Source organism: Eptatretus burgeri, chromosome 1 (assembly GCF_056783735.1).
Source record: "Eptatretus burgeri isolate ZD-2024b chromosome 1, Ebu_testis_v1, whole genome shotgun sequence".
NCBI classification, from domain to species: domain Eukaryota; kingdom Metazoa; phylum Chordata; class Myxini; order Myxiniformes; family Myxinidae; genus Eptatretus; species Eptatretus burgeri.
In genome coordinates, this window is record NC_140961.1 from 15,958,061 (window position 1) to 15,969,445 (window position 11,385).

An 11,385-nucleotide genomic window follows, 5' to 3' on the forward strand; every position below is an offset into this window, starting at 1 on the left:
TAACTATAAACACATATCGAAATAACTGAACTACGGGACCTCTGGCTGTTTGTGTGCAAAAGGTTTCCAAATCCGCAACAATATTACTAAGAATAGATCATGACTTCGTACTTTTAGCCATAGAAAGTAGAATTCCTTAATACTGTCACGTGCTCCTGGTTCCCCACAACCCACACGACCAACTCAAATGACGAGGTCCATAAAGGTGGAAACCATACCCCTCACAAAGCTGCCTGTGGCCGACATTCCAAGCAGTTGGAGTTGGACTATTTAACCAAATATCAGTGAAACGGGACTCATGCCACAAGGTTGGTGATAGAAAAATAATTATTTACAATGTGCCCTCTTTACCCAAACTTCCTCAAAGCTATCCTTAATTATCCTGGCCCTCCACGTCCTTGGCATCTTGTAGCAGGAGGCTGAACCTGAACAGGCATTCCAGATGGAAAATCAAAGTGGATCCTGAATCTCTTACCCAAACTTCCTGAAAGCTATCCCTAATTAAGCACATACACAAAAGCGATAATTCATTAAAATGTCTTAGCAACATCTATTAATTCCACTGAGCTCTTTCATCTGGAGGAATTACTGGCCGATGAGAGTGCATTTGCTGATGAGGCCATGCCGACGCCATATTGGGACTCCATACCGGCCAAAAGTTCCAAAGTAAACAACGTGGGGAAAGAAATCAAAGGTTCGCAGGTTTTTCGATCCTCGTGGAGGATCTCTAAGTCTTATTCACGTTGTTGTTCTTCATCTTCTTCTTATGGACTTTTTTGTTTCACAGCCAACAGTTTTCATCGAAACTTCCTGAATCTTGGCATTTATATGTAAAAATTCCCTGCGCAGACAGTAACGATCTCCGATTTTGAAAATTCCTCCGAGAAAAAAAGTTATGACGTCAAAATATCTCCGCTAATGGAAATCGCCTATACCATTATCTCTGAAACTCGGCAAGCTTTTTTAATTCTGTTTGCGGGAATCGAACAGGGCATGAGCAGAGATGAATTACCGCACATATGATACATCACTATGACGTCATATCAATTTTTATGACGTCATTCCTGTTTTTTGACATTTTTTGCTTCACAACCCTACAGCTTTCATCGGATCTTCGTGAAACTTGCCATGAATATGCAGAAAGCCCACACGCGCAGTCAGTAACCATCTCCGATTTTGGAAATTCTTCCTAGAAAAAAAGTTGACGTCATAATATCTCCGCTAATGGAAATCTCCTACACCATTATCTCCGAAACTAGGCAAGCTGTTTGAATTGTGTTTGCGGGAATCAAGCCAGGCATTAGCACAGATAAGTTATCGCAAACCTGATACATCACAATGACGTCATATACGTTTTTATGACGTCATAATGAAGAGGACGAGGATCTTACTTCATTTGAGCTTGTTAAATAAACTGAGTGTTTATTTTTTATATCGGGCTCTTTCATGTTATAGTGAGTTCCAAGATGGCGGCGAGTGACCAGAGTCTCTTTTCAGTAAACCAGTGATCCAGTTATATCGAGATGAGTGATGAATTAAAACCAGGGGTGTGTTCCATTACCAATCAGCTTGCAAAGTAAGCAGTTATTCCGTTTCGTTGGAGTGCTTGCTTCACTGCTTAAGCCACTTGGTGAGCTCTCTCCAAGCTTATTGGTAATCGGAGCATATTGAAATGTATCAAACACATGATGATCTTCATGACGGTGTAATGAGCAGTTGCGGTAGTTCCATTTATTTTCAGCGACGCAGTGGATGATACTATTTGACTGTGCAGTGAATAGTAGAGACAATCACCATCAATTTACCGGGAAGGTTCCTGTGACCTCGAGGACAATTAGCAGTAACAGATGGCGATGTTATAAGTTCTCTGTTGTTGCATCGTTTTGCGGCTCAATCACGGAATCAGCCTCACCGTGAGGGACGTTTGCATCATCAACACGATGCACGCTCCACCATGAGCACACAGGTCTCAGAAACAGCTCGTCCCAACCAATTATTGCTGCAAATAGCTCAGTTGATCCCCACTGAGACCGAGGCTCTGATTAATGGCGAGCGTCTGAGAGCATCGTCCTTTCAAAGGGCGAATCCTCCCTTGAGAACGACGCATTAGGAGGTGCAGTGAAGCGATCCCGTGGAAGATATTTCACCATCAGAGGACTTCTCACATCGTCTGTCTCCTTTCCGTGTGTGTGTGTGTTTTTTCCAGGCACGTTCTCTCCATCATGAGCAAATCATCTGGGTGCCCATGGTCCCCAAGGTCCTGATGCACCACGCTCGTACCAAGATGGCGGCTGAGTTCCAAGATGGCGGCTGAGTTCCAAGATGGCGGCTCAGTTCCAAGATGGCGGCTGAGTACCAAGATGTCTTCCACTTGTCTTTGCAAATATTTACTCAAGGAAGACTGCTGCTGACCTCCATGGTAAGTCATGTTAAGTGCTTGATGGACCTTTGTTATAATCGTTTTGAGCTCACTTGAAACGTAATTGTGGGGAGCTTACGTGACGGCATGTCGTCAGTCAGTCAGTCAGTCAGTCCACAAATACAAGGTACTTGCAACTTCTTCCCAGTGACGTAAGCTTCACTTCTGCAGTATTTATTAACCAAGTTCCTCGTCTGTTTCTCGATACAAATGAGTCCATTATTTGCAGAAACCTTTGGTATCAATTCATATTGTTCTCACTTTTGTTTGTTTTTCTTTGTATGTTGCTGTGTGGGCCATCTAGGTATTAGGTATGCTAATTTGGCGAAATTCTTGCTCCCCAAAGTCTTCCAAAGACCAGTGGACTAGTCTTTTGTTGTTTGTCAGTGTGCTCCCCAAAGACTAGTAGACGAGTCAAGTTTTCTGAATATAACAACCCTTGAGGCGTTTTTGAGGAAAAGCTGGCAGACACTTCACCTAATTTTGGTATGCTGATTTCAATTTTGCTGTCTGCCAAGCTGTATCTTGACCGCTTGACCCTCAAAATGACATAAAAGCCATGCCCCTTTTTGCATATTCCGCGATACAGTTTACTGTAAAAGTTAATGTCAATATATCATGTGTGGTATCATATGAAAGGTAATGACATGAACATTGCAAAAACATGATCAATAAATAAATATTACATCATATGCGGTTGTTTAGAGGTCATTTTGGGTCAAATGAGGTCATATCATATGACATAATTCTACATAGCTCTATAAAGACAATTCACGACTAAATTCATATCGTTCCTTTTCATTCTAAGGAATCATTATTCAGTATAAACCATCAGGGATGGGAGCGATGGGGTGATCTAACAAGTGTTTGGACGAGGAGCAACTCAATTTTAATGTAAATCAAGATTAAAATCGAGAAGCTTCCCGTCAAAATACCAGTCAGCACGCCCCTACTGCTCTGGCCTTGCCGGCTTATCCTGAAGCATAATTTGTAGTATGAAAAAAAAAATTTGGTGTACATGGTAGATACATTACATTACCCTATATGCTAAATTTAAAAAAGTTCTGTCAAGCTGTATCCTGACACGGTGACCCCTGATATCACATTATAAGCTACACCCATTTCCATAGGTTACCTTCTTAGTGATGATAAACATAATAATCATGTTTGGTATCATACAAAAGTGCAAGATTTCAACATTGCCAACTCATTGATAAGAAGTATGTGTTGCATTATCTGGGATAATTTAGGTAGGGAACATATCAAAAGATTTATGAAGTCCTTTAAATGTAACTAGTTTTGTTAGAGTGTTGATCCCTCCATCGCTCTTCCAGTTTCTGTCTTTGGCATATGCATTTATTCAAAGTAGAAAGTCCTTGTTCTTTGGTGGCAAGTAGTTTTTCACTTGCATCTTCTTGGCAAAATATGCATTTGGTAAGTTCAGTTGGACGTTCTCTTTTGAGGCTTAAGGCCCAGTCACACCTTGATGTTTTAGCCAGCTAATGCCAATTTTTCAAAAATTTGTAAAACGCTAGCACACGTCAAATACGTTATGGGTAAGTTTTGGAAACATTTGAGAGCACGCTGAAAAACACTGCCATACGTCGTAGTATGCTGGCTTTCATTGTTGTACTTTGCGGTTGTCCTCAAATTTTAGCATGCTTGAAATTTTACGAATTATGCCGGCATATGACTCGCATGTTCCGCAACGCTGGCCATAAGTTGTAGGCACGTTATGTGATCATTGACACACGTCGACACACCTTAATTGTAAGTTAATCATAAGTCGAGGTAATGTTTAGCGTACCCGAAACATATTTCTAACCTATGAGTAATGTGTTGTAGGCACGTTACGCGATCGTTGACACGTCGACACACGTTACTTGTAAGGTACTCATAAGTCGAAACACGTCAATGTAATGGTTTGTGTCAGTGTTCCAGACTCCCTGTTTTTTTTTTTTTTTCTTTTTTTTCTTCGGTATGACGGTCATGTTGACACTTCGATTTTTGTGCGGTTATGATTTTAATCGTTGAGCGGCAACCTATTAATTATATTATATTATAACCGCACTAGAAATCGAAGTGTCAACATCACCGTTATACCGAAGAAAAAAAATAAATAAATAAAAATAAAACGGAGTCTGGAACACTAACGCTAACCATTACATTGACGTGTTTCGACTTATGAGTAACTTACAAGTAACTTTTATCGACGTGTGCCAACGATCGCATATTGTGCGTACAACTTATTCCCATCGCATGCGGAACGTGTGAGGCATACGGCAAGTACGTCATAAAAATTTTAACACGTTTAAAAGTACAAGACGTACTCCACTTACTATGACGTATGATAGCGTACTTTAGCGTTCTATTCACGTATACCAAACTTACCCATACCGTATTCGACGTGCGCCAGCGTTTTTGACGCATTTTTCAGAGGTCGGCATACACTCGCAAGATCGCCAAGGTGTGACTGTGATGTTGACACTTCCATTCCTCTGGCGGTTATGATTTGAATCATTGTGCGGTAGCCTTTTAAGAGGCTATGCCACGTGATCGTCGGCGATACGTGCAGCGCGCTATGCATAAGTTGGACTATCGTTGGGCATAGGTTGTGAACGCCGACAACAGACTAAGCATTCGTTGGTATAAGTTATCTATAAGACAACGAAACGTTCTGTGTCCATTACTAATATGTTATGCAGACGACCAACTCGTTATGAATACATCCGAATCTTTAAAAAAAAACATCAATAGTTCAGCGTAAGCCAGCGTTTTACATACATTTTGATACGTTGCCATTGCTGGCTAAAACGTCAAGGTGTGACTGGGCCTTTAGCAAGGGCTCCATGGCAGGTTACATGTTCTTGATAACCCTGAAAGATGTAATAATTGAACATGTTTGAGAATGTTTCTAATATTTGTTATTTAAAATGTTGTGAGAATTGTTTTATGAGGCCTTCTATACATTTGTAAGTTGACATAACCATTACGACCGGTATTTAAACTGTCGTGAGATTTGTCTCTTAATGCCTTCCGTACTTTTTCAATTTGACGTAACCATTACAACTGATATTAAAAATGTCATCACATTTGTTTTATAAGGCCTTCTGTACTTTTAAAATTTGACATAACCAGTCGATCTTGTATCCTAGAGCTACTATTTTTTTACATTATTATACACTGATAGAATTATTTGGGTATTAGATTTTGTCGTTGGTTATGAACACACCACAACAAATCTCAACTTCGTGTGGTGTTTGGTGCAACTGTTATTTTATTACGTGATACAATGGAAGGACTGAAATTCATGAAATATCATGTAAATAATTACATTCACAGATGCCTTGTTGCATACAAAATATCACACTGGTGCTCAAAATATAAAAAAAAACTTACCAGAATAGTGTATAATTGACAAGGTTGTTGACATAACAATGGAGTAACTTTTGTCTAATTACATGTGCTGATGTGTGCAGTGGAGACAGCCTGTAGCCACAATATGATGACTTAGCGCCCTCTAGAGAAGCTATATTTTTTTCAGAGACTAAGATGGGTCACACTTACAAACAACATTAAATGCATATTAATCCTTTTTTTTAATCAAAACCTGACCAACTTTTAATTAAAGTAGAAGTTGACTTTCTTCTCCTTTTCATTACAGGACCATAAATGTATATATAATTTTGATTGTATATTTCACAAAAATCATGACCTTTTGACATTTCATTGACCAAAGATCATACAAAACTAATTCATTGACAGTATGAATGCAATGTACATGTCATTAGCTTTAACTTGATTCCACACATGATAGTTTTGATGCCATTTTAAAGGAGAATTATATTTCGCGTTCGGAAAAAGGGGCGTGGCTTATTACGTCATTTTGAGGGTCAAGCGGTCAAGATACAGCTTGGCAGACAGCAAATTTGAATTCAGCACACCCAGATTAGGTAAAATAAACTGGTTGCCAACTTTTCCTCAAAAATGCCTCCAGCATATTATTTAGCTACATATCTCATTTTTTTGACGAGACTATAGTGGATTCGCACTCCTCTCACTCCTTCCAATTTCCCACTTCAGTTTCCATTGCTTAACTCTTCACTGTAATACTTTCATGTTCTTATTTTTTTTAACCTCCTACCACCTTCTTTTCATACCAAGTACTGCAAATACAAATGGTCGCCTCGACCTTCTTTCAGACATTCAATGGCATTTCATTTATTTATTCAACAAAATATTGGGATTTTAAACTCCAATGCTTTTCCAAAATTTCAAATTGGAAAACAGGATCACTTTTTGCATTAACATTGTTACTAAAATTGAAATCTCTCTTTTTTTTGGTTGTAACGTTTTGGATTTAGCGGTGGTTGATGAAGTATAGTTATTGTGTTATTGTTGTTATGAGACATCATGTCGTACATCACACATGCGGAATTATTTATTACCTCTGCCACCGAAGGTGGATAGACGATGGAAGGGGTGCATACTCTGGAGACAGACTTAACAAGGTGCCGCCAGGTTTTCGAGGAGAGAGACATGTTTGAAAGTTCATCCTTGAGGTTGGACAAATGTGGTTTTCTGGCTCTCCTGAGAGTGGACACACACTTGTTGCGAGCTTTTTGGAATGAGCTGAGATTGCCCTTGCTTGTTTTATCCAACTGTTGCCCCACTGTCGATTCATTGTGTTTTTAGTTTCTGTCACCTCGCTCTTCCATGAGCCTCAATCATGAAGACAAAAAAAGGTATGGCGGCCACAAAGTCGAGGATCACATTTTTTTGGTACTGGATGACTAATCCCTTATTTTGTATCTAATTTGTGTTCTTATCTCTCTTAATATAAAAGCTGGTTCCTTTTTTATGTTTGTATGTGCTGGGACACCCACTCCCTTTGAGAGTGACATGAACCGTCATGTTATCTTCTCTGGGGTATATCGATTGCAGTAGATCTAGGCTCGGGCCTCAAGAATGTCAGGGGATGTGTTCAGTTACCAAATATCTTGTAGAGTGCTCGCCAAGCAGCTTAGCTGGTACTTGTATTGGTTTTATTTGGTTAGGTCTGTTGAATGTGGATTGTGGTGGGAGGGGTGAGGGTTGGGGCAAGTGCAAGTGCAAGTGGGTGTGGGGGGGGGAGGGGGGAGTGCAGGCAGGAGTGAGAATGGAGAGAGTGCAGGCGGAATTGCAGATGGGGTTGAGGATGGAGCGAGTCCAGGTGGGAGTGAGAGTGGAGAGAGTGCAGGTGGGGGTGAGGGTGGAGAGAGTCCAGGCACGGGTATGTAGTATGTGGCTGTGGATTTCTATCAGTTCTTCCAGGAGCACAGTGCTGTCACTGATGCAGTGCCCCCTGAAGGTTCAGTCAAGAATTTGTTCATGGTGCCAGAAATAACTGAACGACTTTGTGAAGGACACCATGGGGTCTTTAACGTCCATTAACTAATGCTGGCAGTCAGGATGCCCAGTTTAACTTCCATCCGAGGAACGGCAGTACGGCACAAACATTGATGAATCACCAAGCCTGTGAAACACCAGGATAGAAGTTTATACCTGGGTCGGGATTCAAACCCAGACCAGACAGTTAGAAGTGAATGTGCATACCTCTCTGCTGCACTGCCAGTTCTCCTCAACACTGGTGTTCGTGTTGTGAGGTCAGAAGCAATGCACTGAAAGTTTAAACTCTTTAATCGCACGTCCTCAATGCCAGGGTGCAATTTGACTGGAGGATTTCCCTGGCACTGCACTTGAAATTGCCTTCCCCTGGAGGGATACATTTATCCCCACTCGTGTCAAAAGAGTTTGTATTAATGGTGATCGAACGAGTGAAATTTTAAACGTCTGACATTTAAGAATGATAAATGTACGCTGCATCCTTTTTGAGTATGAACTGATTTTAAAAAGTTTTTATATAACCACACAAGCAGGACATCGTGGTAAACAGGATTTTTAAAATACAATGGAGTTTGATTTCACTGGATCCGGATCATACTGTTAGGGTGTTAAAGTCGATCGGATGGGTCTTTTCACTTGAGAGGTACCGTGCTATCCACAGGAGGGAGCCCCAATGCAAAGAGACAATGCAGAAACAGTGAATGCCAAAGCTGCAAACCATGAACAATAAATTCCACATTCGTGTTGCACCTTCAGTCGAACATCAGGCATGGACAGCCAGTTCGTGAAGCACTCGGACAGAAAACTTCCTGCAGCTGACCCCAACATAAGTAAGGTTGGTAATATTTCAATGATGTCAATGGTGAAACTGCAAATGCCGAATCCATGAATGTTGACACGGGTGGAAACCCTCACATCGTTTCCTCATTCTCCTTGAAACTCAATGTCTCTGGATGTTCATTTCAATCACTAATTAATACAACAAAACACAATCAATCTCACACTCTCACTCTCACTTCTGGCAGCTCGCCATTTTACACCATCGTGGAAATGATTCATGGACTTGAGTTTCACTGGTGTGAAATGGGAGTCCACTGGAGTTCACCCACATTCGCAGTACGATCTTCAATGACTCATTTCCTCTCTTGGTGGATGGAGTTTCACACCATGTGCCATGTTGCGACATGCTATCTCCAGTGGATTTTCACTCCTTTTAACCATGGGACTTCCATAATCATACCCCTTTTGGCCTGTTACACGCACAGCATAAATGATGGTTGTGGCTTGCTGTAATGGCTACCATCCAGGAACGCGTTGGCAAGTCGGGATCTACCACCAGGCTTTTTGATGTGGAACGTGGGGTTAACGTACTCCACACAGACATCGGTGTCTTCAGGTTTAACAAACATGCCAGCAGCTTCCAAGTCATCAAAATTGGCCTGCAGGTCGACGAGGCGTGATCGGTAATACTGGGGGAGACGTCCATTTCACTGTGGGGGTTGAAGTGGAACCCACATTGCCAATGGCACAAATGCACCCAACAGCATCGTCATAACCTATGATTTTAGCGTCAAAAAACAGGTGAGAACTCATTGTGAAGAGGTGAACTTCACCCTAATATCCATCGCTCGGATGTTGGCAAGATAAAGGCAGATAATGTCAACACAGGCATGAGGTGATGGTGATGGTACACACTTGTGCAACACTGGAGGGGGCCTCAGGGATTAGGGTAGCATGCACAATGCCTTAATGGGAATATCACTTGATGGTGATGGGACTGGGACTTGTAGTACAGTTATGAATGTGAACGTGGCTGCATATACTGTGCATGATGTCGAGTTGAGGCCACACCTGCATGGGCAATGAGACTCATGTACACAGGGATCTTGGACTGGGTTTGTTTGTCTGAAAGTCTGAAGGGTTTTCAAGGAAGTTGCCGGGCCATTGCATGGTTGTCATTGCTGGGGAGCGTAGCTTGTCTTAGGGGATGGATCACCGTAAGTGCACTGATCATGATTGCCAATGCAAATGAGATGCCGTGCGGGGCAAATAGTAACGTCATTTTGAGACAAGAATGGAGTTCCTGCGAGGACGTCAACGTCAACAAGGCATCAAATGTCAAAATGTAATCAGCCCTGGTGAGACCAACATGGCTTTCACTGACAACATCCAGGGGCGTGTTGATAAGCACGCCGTGATCTTTTTTTTGACAATGGTAGGCTGATATAGTGCAGTCAAAGTCGCACAAACCAAGTTGGTTTTAGCGCCAGTATCTAGCGTGAGGGGTATAGTGTGGTCATTGTAACAAGCAAATACTGTAGAATGAGTGAGCGGTTGGTACGCATACCCCTTGTGAAAATATGCGAGTGGCCGGTCGTATTGTACATTGGTGACGATGGCTCATTGTGGTTGATGATAAGGTCACAATCAGAACAGTCATCTTAGTGGTCCCCGCCGTGGATCTGATGAATGCTGGAGAAGGCTACCTTGTTAGAAGTTGGGAGGTACCGACAATGACTAAGAAAATGATTGTCAGGGTGACTTGCCTCTCTGCATAAGGGGCAGCATGGATGTGATCATTTGCCACCGAGTCGAGATGGCTGTGATGAAGATCGATACGACTGCTGCTGGGGTTTGGAGAGGATTCTACAGGATGGTTTAGGCCAAGTAAAATAAATTATTCGTTTCTAGTCCAGGCTTTTGATATTTTTCCAAGATAACCACCATATGGTGAAGTCTTCCAGACTAAAGACTGGCACTACCACTAACACATCCCATATTCCATTAAAAATGACATTGGTCATGTATCCTATACATCAACATCAACATCTACTGCAGCAGTGCTAATGACTGCTGTACTATGCACTTGTGCGCACTGAACCTCAATATATGAGATATGCGGACTAAGGACTTGCGCTACTGTCCAGAGCTGTCTGGTAGTTGTCGTTGATGGGTGATCCCTGGTTAAACTGATTTGCAAATTTGTTGAAATATCCCCCAGAGTCTGGATTCCGTTGAACGCCGTACGAGCGTACTATGGCCTCAAAATCTTTCTGTCAGCCTTCCGGATGCATACACAAATGAAGACCATTTTAAGACCGAGGTCTACTGTACTTCATCAGTAGCTCAATTAAAGCTACCGAGAAAGTTTGTTCTTGAGATTGATAATGCACGCGCTATCACTAGAGGGCGTCTGGAACCCTGACAAATAATTATTTTGTGGTCCCTATCGGCCTAACGTTCATGCAAATGAAATTGATCACTTCTGTAAGTATACTTGCTCATGCCGCACTGCACACGCTCGGCGAATTGATTTTCTAGACCTGTACTTAAAGAAGAGATCAATTTAATTTGCGTGAGCGTTAGGCCTATAGGGACCGCAAAATAATAATTGGTCAGAGTTCCAGACTCCTGCAACAAAAATAAAAGACTGATTAGTAAATTTGACAAAGGAGAGGTAAAAAGCAACCCACCAATGTTCGGCCTCCAAAAAGGAAGAGTGTGTGGATAAGGAACTTGTAATTTTTTTGACTTTGCCTTAGTTATAGCTGACTTCATGACCTTGGCATCAGCTGCAGAAG

General features: G+C 41.7%; 1 long non-coding RNA gene across 2 annotated transcripts; it reads left to right on the forward strand.

Annotated features, from left to right (window-relative positions):
* The first annotated feature begins 1,708 nt into the window (after positions 1-1,708).
* Positions 1,709-7,485, forward strand: LOC147033929 (uncharacterized). 2 transcript variants are annotated; one of them, XR_015056159.1, is made up of 4 exons: positions 1,709-2,113; positions 2,207-2,419; positions 6,882-6,981; positions 7,115-7,485. It is a non-coding gene; the product is annotated as an uncharacterized LOC147033929 (long non-coding RNA). The 2 variants fall into 2 exon arrangements; XR_015056155.1 differs by having other exon boundaries at positions 6,882-7,485.
* The last annotated feature ends 3,900 nt before the right edge of the window (positions 7,486-11,385 follow it).